This window comes from Corvus hawaiiensis, chromosome 1 (genome assembly GCF_020740725.1).
Source record: "Corvus hawaiiensis isolate bCorHaw1 chromosome 1, bCorHaw1.pri.cur, whole genome shotgun sequence".
NCBI lineage: Eukaryota > Metazoa > Chordata > Aves > Passeriformes > Corvidae > Corvus > Corvus hawaiiensis.
In genome coordinates, this window is record NC_063213.1 from 37,342,540 (window position 1) to 37,358,612 (window position 16,073).

At 42.9% G+C, this 16,073-nt stretch overlaps 1 protein-coding gene across 4 annotated transcripts in view; it reads left to right on the top strand.

Moving 5' to 3' along the window:
- The first annotated feature begins 4,695 nt into the window (after positions 1-4,695).
- ENTPD3 (ectonucleoside triphosphate diphosphohydrolase 3) overlaps positions 4,696-16,073 on the top strand; it is a 41,079-nt gene continuing 29,701 nt past the window's right edge. For 3 of the 4 annotated variants that reach the window (XM_048300943.1, XM_048300924.1, XM_048300953.1), the window contains exons 1-2: positions 4,696-4,806; positions 7,152-7,261. The gene's annotated coding sequence lies outside the window, so the exon portion shown is untranslated. Of the gene's footprint in view, positions 4,807-7,134; positions 7,262-16,073 lie in introns of all 4 variants that reach the window. The other variant, XM_048300914.1, reaches the window with a different exon arrangement.

The following is a 16,073-nucleotide window of genomic DNA, read 5'->3' on the forward strand; positions in this document are numbered from 1 at the left end:
CCACTCAACATGCCTCCCCATCACTCCTTTTACACCCCATGGTTGTCATAGCATGAGCCATAATTGATATTGAAGACAGAAAAGAGAACGCGGAGGAATAATAAGGACAACCGATGTAAATGAACTGTGTCCTCCCCGCAGCTTTTCACTCCTCCCTCAGGAGCCCTAGTAGGATGTGCTCTGCAATTAGTATTTCATCGAAATGATACCTTTTTGCTGCAAGATGGTTACAGCTGGTGGAAGCTTCTTAATACAGTGTGCGAGGTCTGAGGGTCTGCAGAGATTTCATGTTCATGCAAATGAATGCAAATGATTTGACAAGGTGTCATGATGTTGCTGTGCTTGTTCTTTCCCTACAATACAGGGACCATGCTATCCTGCAGAAACCCAGCTTCTTTCCCTGCCCTGCTTGACAGAATAGCCACTAAACCATGGGTCTTGTGGCTTGGCCCCACTGACAACCAGGAGGAATATCCGTCATTCATTTTGCAATTCTGTTTTCACACGTTTCCAAATATAGTGCAGTCATTTAGGAGAGGAACTGTTAAAATGGCTGGGTCTGTGCATGTATCCACCTGCCTTTTTGTTCTGGTTCTGCCCAATGCCAGTGTGAGTTTTGGACCCATCCAGAGGCAGCCCCAAGCGCCCCGGCTGCTGCACACTCGGTGTGGTTCTGAGATTTCACCATGTGGTTGGTGCCATCTGAGGTCTACAGGTACTTGCATGTGTGACTTCAGCAACTGGTTAATAAATCTTGCCAAATAAGTCTTGTTTCAAAGAAAGAATGCTGCATTGTACTGCAGAGACTGTATCTGGCACCCAGTGTTTTTATCTTGTATATGAATGTACAGTGGGAACAACTTAATAGTGGGAACAAGAAGAAAAATCCCTGTGTGTCAGAAAAAGAGGTTGACCCCGATCATCTTTGTGGAAGTACATTCCAAATCTGTCATCTTCTCCTAGGACCTAGTGTTTAACCTCCCTCATTGTAAAGCTCTTCTGAGTGATAGCAGTTCTCTACTAATACGACATAAATGGTTACAGGAGATTTACTCAAAATAGTTTCCCTTGATACTGAAATCCCTTCGTTTGCTGTGTCAAGAGGATTTGTCAGTGTGATGTTTTCTGTGTCCTGTTGTCTCAGGGTGCATTATCTTCTCTCATGACAGAAGTGATGGCTCCTTCCAGAGGAGCAGTTCACATTGCCATCTGCCTCTGGCAGGGACTTGTGTCTCACCAAATACCAAACAGGTTTTCTCTCAAGTCTGTCAAGTACTCGAGCCTTTTTTCCCATGAAAGTTATGACTATCAAATGCAGACCAGTAGATGAAAGGCCTGTATCCTGCTGTCCTTAGGCAGCTTTGCTATTTAGTGTCATCTTTACAATGTGCTGCTGGTTTGTGTTTTTTAAAATTATCTTTAATACTTAGTATTATTTACAGGTTAGTGTTCATTTGCTTTCTTCCCATCCTTTTATCTTCTGCGGGCTGAAGGCATTCTTGCTTATTTCTCCTTTTATTCTCTTTCAAAACAGAAAAATTATCAAATAAAGTCAGTTCCAGATGGTGTTTTCCAGTCCTGTGTTAACCCTATGGCTTTATTTGAACCCTGCAGTGTATTTCACACAAAGTTGATACTTCTCCTTTTGTACTGCCATGTCTGTAACCATTCCTGTGCTGCAAACCTTCAGCCTGCAAAAGGCATCACATGCTCCAGCCACGATGCAGGAACGTGTCTCATAGCCACATCCTTTTCCAGGAGCAACACCACTGAACTTCTTGAACTCTGAGGGCAGCTATGGCCTGCGAGATGTTGGGATGGAGAAAGGCAGTAGTATTTCCCTGTTTGTAAGAGCAGTGCTAGAACAGTTGCAAGAGCATGTGACATGGATATCAAAACAGGCCCTGATTGTACTGTTCCTCCTAGTTCTGCACAGACCTCACAAAACACGGTACAGATCCCCACCGAGTGATTCTGGGCAGAAATGTAACAATTACTGGTAAATCTAATTCAGTCCTCCACTGGGCTGGTGGCCTGTGTGGATGCTTTTGTTGTGGAACAAAGGCAGCACTGTTTTTTCACTTGTTTTAAACTCATTTTATCATGACATAAGCTAAACCAGAAAAATCCCTGTGTGTCAGAAAAAGAGGTTGATCCTGAGCATTGCATTGGTGTGACAACAGCAGTCTGAGCTCATGCTGTGGCTTGCCATTGCTGTGCTCCTCTGTGTAAGCAGATCTTTGAACCAGCGACAAGACCTGCACAGAACTTGGCTGTGTTTGGGGGGTTGGCAGTGTTTTTCTCCCTTCCTCACTTGTTGGAGCAAGTCCAGAGAAGGACCACTAAGCTGATGACAGGAACAGAGCACCTCTTATATGAGAAAATGCTAAAAGAATTGGGATTGTTCATCCTGGAGAAGAGAATACTCTGGGGTGGCCTAATTGTGGTCTTCCAGTACCTGAAGAGAGTTGACAAGAAAGATGGAGAAAAACTTTATACAAGGGCATGTAGTGACAGGACAAGGGGGATTTGGGTTAGGGTTAGATTATAAATTAGTAAGAAATTCTTTACTGTTAGGGTGATGAAGCACTGGAACAGGTTGCTCAGAGAAGTTGTGGATGCCCCATCCCTGGGATTGTTTGATGCCAGGTTGGATGGTGCTTGAAGCAACCTGGTGTAGAGGAACGTGTCCCTGCTCATGGCAGGGGATTGGAACTAGAGGATCTTTTAGGTCCCTTCCAACCTAAACCATTCTATGATTTTGTGATGATGATGATATGACGGAAAACGAGGGGGAGAGAGCAGGCTGGGAGCAAGCTCTGTATTTCTGCAGAAGATGGGGCAAGAATATTAATGCTCCTCTGCCATCTACGGGCACATCTCAAGGAGAAACAAGAAAGAGTAAATCCTTTGTCCCTCAAAGCTGTTTTTCTTTTCATCTTGCACTTCTACACTGTTGCCTTTTAATGACAGTATTCTTAGCACTTGTTCCCAGTGATTGAGCACTTTTCCTACCACCTCTCTCCCTCTCCCCTAATTTTTCTCTTTCTTCCACAGCCTCTGCCCTTGCATCAGGGATTCAACCATTGGGTTAGAACAGGAGAACTTGCTGGTGGGAAGGGTGCTGGCACTTTGTTGCTTTCTTCATCAGATGGACCTTCCAGGATACATCTGAGATACATCATGTACTACAACATTTTTGTTACCTTGAGGGTGTCTTGGGTTAAAAAGCCAAAGAAGCCATCCTCAGGCTGTACCTGCAGATCCCACTCTTCATTAAAATTGATAGCAGTGTTCACATAAAGTCAGCTTTCTCCAGTAGCTGCCTGTGCTGGAGCAGTGCCAGACAGGTGGACATCCCTCTCTGAGTGCAGTTATGGTGCTTGGGAAGGTGACCCTGGCCCGTAGCAAAGCCAGCCCCAGTGGCTTCCACATTGTGGCAGTTGCTGTATGGTTGCCTCATCTTTGCTGTTATAATTTCTTTGCAGAACAACCGCTACGGAGGGATGGATTTTGTTTCATGCAGTCCCAGACCTTGTAGTCTGTTTTCCTAAGGAAGTGCAGCTCATGCTATCGCACCGTGTGCCCACACCAGTGTGTGCATCCTTCACTGCCCGTCCTGGTGACTGCTGAACACATTGGGAAACTCCTTCCAAGCAGAGAGGTACTGATCTCTGAGACCATGTGTTCCTGTGAGTTTTAGGAAAGGTGCAGCTGGGGAAAAAAGTAAGTCTCAAACAGGGAAAGGCAGCAGTTTGAGTAAGCTGCTCTTAGACAGCAAAGACACTGCCCAGGAGAGAGAGAGGGGCCCAGCTACATAAAAACTTGCAATAGGAGTTTGTTTGTCAGAAGTGAAGGGACATACAATCCATCATAATCTGATCTCTAATGAAGCACTCACCCTTCAGTCATACAAAAATCACTCAGCCACAAGACCTGAATTCAGTGGAAACAGGTTGTCTTAGGTTCAGTGCTTTGTATGGGCTTGTTTTTCTGTTCATCTCTCAGAGCCCTTCTGAACCAAAAATTCAGCTTGTCAGACAAGTTAACGATATCAGGAGCAGCCCTGGCAGAAGTTCTGCCTCAGAGCACATCTATTATTCACAGGGTTTGCAGAGTGCAGGGACATAGAGAAGTCATGTCCTGCCGAGGCACAGAATGTCTCAATGACAGACAGAAGGAGAATAACAATATTTTCTTCCAAGGCACATGTGGCCCTGAGCATCTCTAGGGATGTGCATTTGGTAGCTGATTGGAAACAGACTTATTTTATTTCTGCCTGCATAGAAAGCCCTGAATATTTTTTGAGAAGCTAGGAAAAAAAAACCAACATGTTTTCGGCAAGCTAGGACAGGTCCTCATTCCTTCCTTTCCACTCACAGGAGCATAATGAGTGAGTAGGGAGGCCGGTGCAGTGGGTGTGTTGCAACAACAGTTGTCAATTGGCACTATTTGAATGACAAGGGGCGTTGGAAAATAATGAGTTACAGGACTAATTGCAGCCAGCGGTTGTCACTGATCTAGTTAATCAGGACTGCTTTATACCAAGTGCTCCTCCATCTTTTTCATTCTACCAAGCATTCAAAAAAAAATAGTAATAAAAAAATTCCTTCCGGCTAGTGCGAGGGTGATGTGACCACCAGGTGCCACTCTCGCTCCACGGGGAATACGGAGAGACTGTAACGCTGGCAAAGCCAAATCGGGCAGCCATCACTCGTTGTGTCCGTCTCTGGATTTTCCTACCGGCTGAAGTAGCTGGGACAGCAGCTTTTCCCCATCCTCCAGTAAGGAAGATGCTGGAAAACCGTGAGTACCACTCACCCTGGTGTACATTTGTTTGCCAGCAGCGTTTTTGCACAGGGAGGGAGGGATGTAGATGGAAAGCTCAAAAGCTGCTGTTTGAGGGGGCTGTAGCCTCTTTCACATCTCCTCACTTTGCCATACGTGGGAGAAGTTGGTGCTTCCTCCAGCCCACATCCTGATGAACACCCTGTGGTGTTATTTAGCACTCAACAAAGATTTTGTAGTTGCTTTAAGTGCAATAGTTGCCCGTTCAGTTTTGGCCATGGAGTTCAAGCCTGACGTTTCCACCACGTAGCCTTCCTGGTTTTGCTCATCTTGTGGGCACAGTTTTCAGTGTCCTAGGGAACAGGGTCCTGGCATTTCCTGATGCTCATGTGAACTCCTGAATGAAATCAATCCCTTCTGGAGCCACAGCCACTGCCAGTCTCTGGAGCCCCAAGTACACTGGTTTTCATGGACAGAAGCAGATTTTCCTACCTGCTTGCCACCATGAGAGTTGTCCCAAAGGCTAACTGGTGTTACCAGTGGCCTCAGGGGACAGCCTCTGATGGGATGCCATAAGCAAAAACATTTTTCAAGGTGAAGGGGGTGAGAAAGCACAGTAAGCACTTCCACTCTTGATTTTTTTGTTTTGATGATCTGGGCTGATGTTTGAGTGCAGCAGTGTTTGAGAAGCAAAGGGCTCTTAGAGACAGGTGGGCACCAGGTGTACTTCTGATGTGACCCTAAATTGCTTCAATAAGTTCTGTTTTACCTTCAGCTTCTGCTTGCCTCGCTCTGTCATTCTGCAGGTCTCCATTCCGTCCTGCCTTAAATGACTCATTAGACTTGTTTTTTTGATGTAGCCTGTTAACATCCCAATTCACTTCTCTAATCGGATCTCTTTCCGTTTGAGTTCCCCATGGACTAAACAAGCCTGACACTGCCCTTCTTGTCTACTGGTTTATCCTTTATGTGTTTACCTTTTCTCTTCCTAATTCATGAATAAAGATACTAAATGCAAGGTCACTGGGGGGCTGCTGATTTCCAAATCCAGGAGCTAGTGATATTTCAAGATCAATTCCATTATGTGATTATGTTTCCCTTACTGAGTTTTCTCAGGGAAATAATTTGTCACAGAACAGCAGGCTCCATCTTCCTGTAACCCTCTTAAATCAATCCCATCATATCACAGAAACCTTATTTTAATATCTTCCATTGTAATTGTCTAATTGTTTACTTGAAGGAGCCTTCCTGGTGTACTTAGTAGCAATCAGGTTTTTAAATAGATGACTATTTTTAAACAAAAGAGCTAAAAGTGCCACCCCCCAGCAGCAAAGAAACACCCAAACAAATCCATGTTTTCTGGAAAAATGACGAACTGAAAAATCTGTTGAAAACTGTCATTCTCATGTTGATGCTGGCCAGCTCTTTGGGGTCCTTCAGGTAGTGAGTGAGGTACCTCATACAGGGCTGATAGGGGTTTACAATATTATACAGGGTGAAAAGTGGGGAATGCAATGCCCTTATTTGAATCTAGGGTGGTTATCCCCATGGACACTTTTGCAAGCATAGTTTCATGTTCTTGTTCCGGTGTGCTCCTGGAGAAAACTGGATTGACTGATCTGCAGAAAGCTTAAAAATATTTTAATCTGCTGTTTTATGTTTTACATGAGTGTCCTGCAGAACCTCTGCTTCTGTTAGGATGGGATGACATGTTTGTTGAGCTCAAAGTGGTATTTCCTGGGGAAAAAAAGAAGCATAGTCTCAAGAAATCCAAGTCATTGGCTTGGGATCCTGCTTCATATCTGATGTGAAGGATTCATGTCAGGGTGGGAAAAAAGCAAATATTCTCTGGCCTTTTCAACAATGTCCAACTGCAGCTGTTTGTACAAGAAGGAGAAGTTCCTGCTATTTCTAAAATAGCTGTATTTTGTTGGGCTTGGAGGCTGCTGTTATCTGCACACCTGTGCCAGTGATAAGGACTCTATCCTGGCTGCGGCAGTTTTTGGTTAGCTAGAACATTTCACTCTTGAGTGAACACTTTCTTTTTAGTATCTAGCATCAAAATCCTTCCACAGGCCAGCCTATTGCCGTGTTTCAGTGTAAAGAACAATGATCTATAGATTTGTCTGCACCTGCAGACAGACCTACCTGTTCTGTGGAACAAGTTCTTCCTGCAGAGATAAACGCACCAGGGAGTTTAAAATGCAAAGCTACTGCTCGAATAATCACAATGGCTGATCGAAATTTGCCCCTTGTTTTCCCCTCTCACCTCTGTTCTTGCGAGGAGTGTGCTTGTGCAAAAGAGAAAGCAAATACCTCTGATTGTTTTCTGCACCCCTAATCCAGCTTTCCTCCTTGGAAAGGCTCTTTGCCCATTCTGAATCAGGAATCATCTATGGAATCAGCCCTGGATCTCCTGCTACTTCAGAGGCTTCTGATCTCATCTTCCACCCTTGCTTCCTGCTCTAACAAGGTGGGTGAGCCCGCTATGTGCCATCAGAATGTTGGTTTTTCACATGTGGTCCCTCAGTGTGGTGAAAGAAAGGCAGTAATGGAAAGAACTGCTAATGACCCGACTGCCTCGGGGCTGGGGGAAATGCGGCGTGCCAGCACCGGAAAGACACAGCCAGGGAGTTCTTTCTAGTTCTTGTGTCATATGAAGGTAATATAGGGTTGTCGAAAGTATCTTTTTTTGTCCGGGCAGAAACCTAGCTGTGATCACATAATGGGGTAAAAAACCCCCGTGACTGTAACGCCTGAAAGGACAAACAAGCACTGTCTGTAAAAAAATAAAATAAAACAAAACAAAACCTGGTGCATTTAAATGAGCATCTGTGCATCCAGTGATGCCTTGGTCTATAGGGTTGAATGCCTCTCCTAAAGCAGATATTTCCTTCATCTATTCTGAATTAACTGCAGTCATTGTTCTTTGCTCTCTTGAGGGCTATACCTATTCCTAGAGCTAATTCAAATTAGCTGTCCCAATTAATTAAAGCATCTTAATTAATGGAAAAATACAGAGTCTTTATCAGGCACTCCTTGGCTGGAACACAGCCTAAGATACCACAGCTAAGCAGAAGAGAGACATTTTCTTTTATGTTTTAAATAGCTTGCTAATATGAAGATGTGGTTATAACCAAACTCTTATGAGGATGAAGTTGTTTTCCCACAGCTATAACCCAAGTGTGGATTGTTACTCCATTTCCACTCACACTCCCACTGAAGGCAGGGTGGTGCTGCCCGAGGAAGGGCTGGTTTTGTGTGGGATGACTAGCAGAGGAAATACAAGCAAAGATATAAGCAGAGGAGAGTGTGAAAACACTATTACTCACTTCCCTGTGAGAGGAGAGAGAGGGTGACACACTGGAAGTGGTTGGTATTCTCCCCCTCTGCCCTCCCAGCCCTGTGGTCATCAGCTGAGCCAAAGATGGCAAGGAGGAGGACAAGTGCAAGCCATGGTCCTCCCTTGCTCAGACACCCTGCTCCAGGCACAGGGTGTGAAGGCTAGTGGTGCCATCCAAACAATCCCACATGGGCCCTGCATGGACCAGGCACCAAAGCCACAAGCTGACCTTACACCAGAATGTGCACAGTTGCCTCCTCGTGGAGACAATATTCTTCTCTTGCTGTTTTCAGATTCACCAGCTGAACAGGAGAATTTTATTTGGTCACTAACTTCTTTCTTTTCAGGTTTTCTGGGGATTTTCTGTTCCTGACTGGTGCTTGCAACTTCTCTGCTGCCCAGGGTCATCTGGCTCCCAGCAGAAATGGGTCTGAGCAGCAAAGGCTGCAAGTGTTGCAAGCCCCAGGAGTTCCCTCTGAACAGCAGCAGCAAAAAATTAGAAGTATTTTATAAGCCCTCAGCAGTATGACAAATACAGCAGTACAATTTTTAGAGGACACATTAAAACAAACAAGGTAATTACTATGCAGTTTAATTAGCTCAGAGTTTAATCACCCTTGCAATTGAGGAAAAAGATCAGAGTCTGTTTCTAAATTAGGCAGTACAAAATTTCTCAGTGCCTGTCCTGGAACACCCAGTGGGTGAGTCTACGCACCTTTTCTCTCTCAAGCATGTGACGCAATCATCCCTTTTATTCCCCATTCCATCAGTGATCCACTGGATCATTTAAAACAATTGGTACTAAACAAGAGTGATTGTGAAGCCCCCTAAGTTGCAGTTTGTGCAATACTTTTTCCAGCACTTAATTTTTTCTGCTGCCACAGATAAGAAATGTACTTGGCTGATCAGGACAGGAGAATCCCATTTTTATTCCTGCAATGTTTGCAGGAGAATGCCCCATCCATTCCAGTTTAGAGAGGGAGAGGGATGAGAAACGTTCCCCTTGTGAACACTTTGCTGTGCAAAGGCCATTCAAGATGAATAGCTTTTGATCTGTTACATCAACAAAACAGGTAATTTCTTCTATTCTTCTTCAAGCTGTTGTGAGCTTCTTTATGCTCGACTCAGACCAGATCCCTCTCTTCCAGTTAGCCTTCATTTTTCTTTCCTGTATTGGCTTTTCTAAGTCTGAGAAACTGTCTGATAGTCAGTGCCACACTCAGGTGCATTAGAAAAGGAGAGGGAGGATTTTTCCAAATGGCTAAACAGCCATAATTGTGTTTTGCAGTACTGGATACAAGGTCCTGGAAGGTAGGACCACAGCTGCACTAAGATGTTGTATGTCCAGCTACCCTTTTGTATAGCTAGGCAAGAAGAGTACATTGAATGAACTCCAGGGACATGAGAATAGAGGTAAGTTAGAATGCAGATCTGCAGAGTGTAACAGAGGTAGCTGGAGCTGCTCTGAATTAAAAAAAAACCACCAGCTGATGAGGGTCATTAATGAAAGGGTCAGAAAGTTGTAAGTAGAAGCACAGTGGACTTTAGCAAAATGTTAAGAAAAATGAGTATAATGAGGGATGAAATCAAGTCAAGGATGATTTAATCCAAGAGAGCTGTGTGCAATCCTCAGCTTGTCAGTATGTGCTTCTCAGTATTGGCCATCATTCAAGGTGCCTGTGGCTGTACTGTGAGTATGTTAATATATCCAGCCACTACAATGAAGATTCATGTGCCGTGCATGGAATCAAGCACAACACTGTCCTAGGAGCCCTACTCCAAAAACACAGCTGAGGATACCTGATGCCCACAGGCATAAATATATATATATAAAAATATGTGTGTGTATGTATGCATATATGTATGAGATATAGATGAGCTATTCTCTTATATTTCCAAGAGGTGTTGAGAGTTGCCTTGTCTCAAGACCAAGTCAAACAGGCCCAGCCACCCAGAACTGGTCTGTCTGTGTGAGGGAAGGAAGAACAGGCAATCTCCTTTTCCCAGATAATCTCCTTTTCCCAGGCTCTTCCCAGGAAGAGATAATCTTATTTTCTCTCAGCAAATTGTTAGAAGCTCCTTTTACCATGCTGGATTATTTAAAACTTGCTCAATTTTGCAGTGGGTTCCCTCAGATTAATATTTTAAGTGTTCCCGTAGTGAGCATTAACAAAATTTGGGAGACATCATTGCTGCTTTGTTGGATATTGATTTCTGTCTGATAAGGAAGCATTTTAACTGGGTTACAAAGTGTTCCTCTCCAAGATGCTTAAAATAGGACCGAGGAATCATTATGATATAAACTAATCCTCTGGACATCAAATTCAGAGATGATCCTGAAATTGTTTAGACATCGATTCTTTGTTATCTTTTCCTGTGGAGCATATTGCTCGATTCTGTTACCATTGAACTGCTGTCAGAAGGAAATTTCAGTGAGCAGCAGCAATACAGAAAAGTTAAAATTTAGCTTTTTTTTTTTTGGCCTTTTTTTTTCTTTTTTTTTCCCTACAGAAGACTTTGCTCTTTTTGATGTTTTAATAGTAGGGGTGTGTAATCAGAGAAATTGCAGCTTTTGTATATTTTTACTGCTCCTCAATGGAACAAGGTTATTACTTATGGTTACTTAGCCAGTCGGGCATGAGAGAATGGATGTTTCAAATGTGTCACAGTACTACTCTCAAAACTGTAAAAAAGACACCAGATTAAAGGATATCCAGAAGACACTTACTCCCTGAAAGTCCCATGGAACTGGTCTATGCAAAAATAGGGGAAAACTGGGACCCTTCTCCCCCCTTCTAAGTTCATTCCAATTTGTTTACTATTTCTGAGTGCATAGGATGAGAGGAACAATCCAGAGCATGTGCAAAGCCCATAGAAATCAATTGGAAAATATCTTTCTTGGGAGGTGAACTAAGCTTGATATTAATCACAAGCTGCCAAACCTTAAGTAGTTGTCTCTGTGCTGATGCAATATTGTCTTACCTAACAGGCCCTGTCCTGATTTAAATCTTCTCTTTCTTCCTGGAAGGGGTAGGTTTTATATTTTAAAGTGCCACTGGAATGAAGTTAACAGAAGCTTCCAAGAGCTGTGGGAAAATGTTCTGGGATCCTTTTTGTATCTGGATATGGTCTCATGAGTTTCTCAGTATTTGTGCATCTGAGAGCAGGTTTCACCAGGTGAGTTAGAGCCCACCAGTGGTTCACTACAAGATGTGGCAGATCTTTCACCTCTTGGGAACATACAAAGGATTATTAATTTTTTTTTTCCAAACTGACCACAACATCTCAGTCTAAATAATATTCTAAAACCAGCAAGGAAACTGCCTGGAAAGAAGCAAAATTTTTGTGTTTCTTAGCTTGGCTCACCACCCTACCAGTGTTTGTTCTTCCCACCTTGAATGCATTAACCTTTTTTCTCCCCCCATTTCAATCCCCAGCCTAGCAGGTCACAATGTAGGCAGTGTTGTGGACAGCTTGGCTGTATTTTAAGCAAGCTGGAACTACCATTTTAAGACTCTTCTTCTGAGTCACAAAGACTATGAAATAACTGGTCCCCCAGATGTTCACAGAGGCACAGTTCTGTCCTGGCTGCATGTAGTCTTGTACTGAAGGTCTAGATACAAAGCTAATAAAAAGACCTTGGGAAGAAATGCTGGTTTTTAGGAGACAAAATTTTGTTCACTTTTTTAAAAATAGGTGTTTTTTCCTCTTTTCTCAGACCATGTTATATTGCCTTTCAGGGTGGGATTAGCTGGCAAAACCAGTCTAACCCAAGAGCCTTGACCACAAGCCCTGGGAAGGAAATGAGGTTTTGCCATAGCTATTTCCTTGCTACCTGTATCCAGAGACAAGATACTGTGGTGAAACCTTCACTATCCTTGCTCAGTCAGGGGTTAAGGGTAGAAGTCCAGACCCAGCAGAGAAAATAGGTATCTCCCACACATTTATCTCTTGACGAAGAGCACAGCCATCAGCTAGTCCCTGTGGCTCTCATGTGGAATTGTGCATAGAGGCAGAGAAGTGCCTCCAAACAGGATTCTTGACATCCTCCTCAGAAATGACAGCCACAGAAAACAGAGAGGAAAATACAGAGGAGTAAGTCTTAGTTCCTGTTTGTCTCCAGGAGGGAAGAGCCTAACTTTGTGTCACTGAGAACCACCTTGTTCCATTCAGGATGGGTGGCTTGTCCTCCTTTCCTCCAAATGGGTATCAAGGTATTTTTTGGGAACTGGCAAAGGAAAATCACCCTTTGAAGCTAAGCAGATGGCAGGTGTTCTATCCTTTTTGCCAAAAATAATGTCTGTTAAAAGCTCTTTTCCATGACATGAGAGACCCAGATCCAGTTAATGTCTCCTTCAGTAAGGATCGACATACACGCTTTCCATTCCCACAACAATGTTGGGACCAACAGGCAATTAACTATTGTGAGGGGAGAGCTGGGGAAGCACTTTCAGTCTGCCCTGTTGAACTCAGCCCATTCTTGCATTTTCACCATTCTGTCTGTGGACTGATTTAATGTCATTTGTGCTGAAAAGGATATTTTTGCTTTGGAATGAAAATTTTGATCAAAAATGCCAATTCTGTTGACAAATTTTCATCTTCTAGCAGCAGAGTGATTTTTAAAAATACTTTTAGGTTAAAAAGGTTTTTTAAAGTCTCTGCAGAAAGCAGAGTCAGTAGTCAGTAATGAAATTTTCAATTTATGGAGAGACCTCGATGTCCTTTTTGTTATGAGTGAAGAGAAGAATACATGAGACTCTTCTTTTGTGTCTCATTTTCAGCCTTAGGGAGAGAATGTATCTAGAATCAACTTTAACCATCAGCAAAGAAAAAGAGTTATATGAATTTGTTGCATAAACCATTCACATTGCTACCTTCTACATATGAAAAAAAATCTGCAAAGAATGGGAGAATTTTAATTTTGTCTGTGAAGTTTAGCTTTGTAAAATTTATGACTATGGAATTCAATTAAAGTCAGTACAGTTGAATCAATAGAGAATTTGACCTCAAAAGAATAAATATCCCATGGTATCAACAGACCAGTTTGTCAGTGGGCTGTCAGTTCCTAGAAATCAACTGCATTTGCTCTGGAAAACAGGGGTAACTGTAAATGACTCTAACAGAAACTTTAGAAAATATTACATTCTTTCATGTCTGGATTTTCTGTTTCATGAACCCAGATCTAAACAAGGCAAAATTGCTACTGACTTGTAAAGTGTATTGGGATGTCCCCAGGTAAAAGGGATGAGACAGGTATTATTGGGAAGTGGAATGAAAACAGATTAAATAACTGAGAGCAACAAATTTGCTGTGCATTTTCTGTCATTTTTGTGTTACAGAAATATGAGGTGCTTCATGAGAGCTGCTTCTCATCATGCCATGTTTCCATGCTCCTGGGGGCAGTACAGAAGCCATATCTTCACAGAACAATTCTGTGGTGGTCTGTCTGATGTGCTGAGCACAAACATGCTTTTCTTTGCTGTGGGCATGCTGTACTACTTCTATTCCCACTTGCTTCTTCGGTAAACACGTGTATTGTGTCAGCAATGGAGAGCTGCCACTGGCCTCATTTCTGCAAGCTGCCTCTGAGTCTGACTTAATATATTTCACTGGAAGCCTGGTGATTCAGGAGAGCACTTCTCATTTGAGCAGTCCCTTAATTTCCAGTCTGTCACCTTTGATGAATAGTGGCACAAATGTGGATGATCACTGCAGGCACACATGACAGCACTAGGTGTAATGTTTCTTATTATTTGACCCTTCCCAGGTGACAGCAGCCAGCCCCTTTTCTGAAGGAGACAAGAATGGAAACATTGTGGTTTTCCTCGAATGTTTGAACTTTCTTACTCTATGGTTTTTGGTTTGTTACTAGGACGAGGTGGCACTAACAGTCTAGTTCTCCTGCTAGATTTTTCTTATAACTGTATTCAGGAACAGATGCAATTTCCTCATAAGATGAGGTTGTTTTAAAAGTCGGTGCAGAGTCATGCAAATGTATGTAACTTAATGCAAAAGTGAATCTTATGTTTCTCAGAGTGTATAGGTTGAGACTTTAACTCTTGTTGGCTGTTAAATTCTGACCCTGGGAATCCCTAATTCACACAGTTTTCTCATGTGTTTTATTGTCCAAAAGTCTCACAAAGTTACACCTTGCGTGAATTAACGTCTGCTAGAAACATAAAGGAGTGGTCAGAGGGACCTGCAGGAGGTGGCAGGTGGGTCACAGATCAGGCCCAGGGCAAGTGTTGACAGTCAGACTCCTGAAAGGATGTGAAGCTTCAAACTCACGTTTGGGTCAGAAAGCTCTGCCCAGGTATGGCTGTAATGGTGATCCATGTAAACAAGTTGATTATGAGACAGTTTAGTACTGATAAAATTCAGCTTGTGCAGGGAGCCAGCAAAAACCTCTGTACCCCCTCACACTCCAGTTAAGCTCTTTTTGCTGCTGTATACACCCCTTGAAAAGACATTTCATGCACAGCAAAGACCACATACATACACTGAGATTTTGTCTGTGATGCTGTTGGAGTCCAGTGTTCTTTGACCAGGCTCCTTCAGATACTCCATGAGGGGGGTTTAAAGTTCAGTATCAAATTATTAGTGTACAGACCTTTCTAGTCTTACTTGGGCTTTCACAAACAGACTTAGAAACTTAAAACAGTGACATTAGAGCAATTCATGTTTTCATTTTTGATCTCTATACTAAAACTAATAATCCAGTCATTAGCAGTAGGCAAACATAAATATACCCTAAAAGAACCCACAACTGTTATAACACTGGATAAGCATCTACGTTTATGAAAGAATTAAGTATGTCTCAGATAATTAAAAAAAGAACTTTTTGGACATGTTTCTCTGTGCAAGTCTGGAACTTAGAGAGCCAAGCTGATTAAACCAGACCCCTTTTGGCATTCAAGCGTCATTTGAACCTTTAAGAAACAGACAGGCACCTTGTGGATTTGCCTGCTGCACAAGTGTTTGCTCAAAAAGCCATCAAATACATTCAGAGGCAGAGAGGTCCATGAGGTGCTATTAGACCAGATATAACATCTGGCTCAAGGAGTCTCCAAGGCCTGAGATGGCAGCAATTGAGAGGGTATTTCAGAGGAATTACTCGCGTGTGGTAGCCCAGTCCCAACAGCCTTCTCATCGACATCTGCTCCTACTGATGCTTAAAAAGAAGGCACATCCACCTTCTGTCTGAGCTCGTACATCTGTTAGTTCTTTTATATTAGTCTTGGAAAGGGGGGTTAAATTACTGTGTTGAAGGAGGAAGAGCAAACTGAAAAATACAGTATTAAAGTATGCAGAGGCACACTCCCAAAATACAGCTAACCTCGCTCAGCAGATAGAAGTCAAAATTAAAATGCCTGTCTGGCAGCCTCTCACATGTAAAACCTTGCATATACTGTTCTACGTAAAAAGCTGTATATATAGAGTGCAAAATGAAGCTAATCTATTCTTGGCAAATAAAATAGACTGGAAACCATAGAGAAGTGATTTGTTTTCCTGTGGGTGATAATTGTTTGCACTGATGTGAAACGACCCCAGGGAGTTCAGCTTTTGTGCTCATGGATCTTAATCGAAGTCAGCTGGACTAAAAGCATGCGTGGTTTCATGGAGCTCCGTTTCAGGCTTGTGATGATTAATGTATTTTGTCACAGTTCTATCCTGTACCCTGGCCAAATGAGGGCTCCACTGTTCTTGGCATCATGCCACTACCATTTCAGATGATCCCTCCCTCAGAGAGCTCTCTGGACAGGCACAGACCATGACTGGGGGAAGATCAGAGGAGAGTGCCCTGTCTGTTGTCCCAGACTATTCAGTGTATGCATATGCTTTTTTAAGGAGAGGATTTTTTTTTTTTGTCCTGAATTTATTTAAAGGAATCTGCTACCACTGGTAGGTAGCAACATTTTGGAGAGAGGTCTTATGTGTGTGA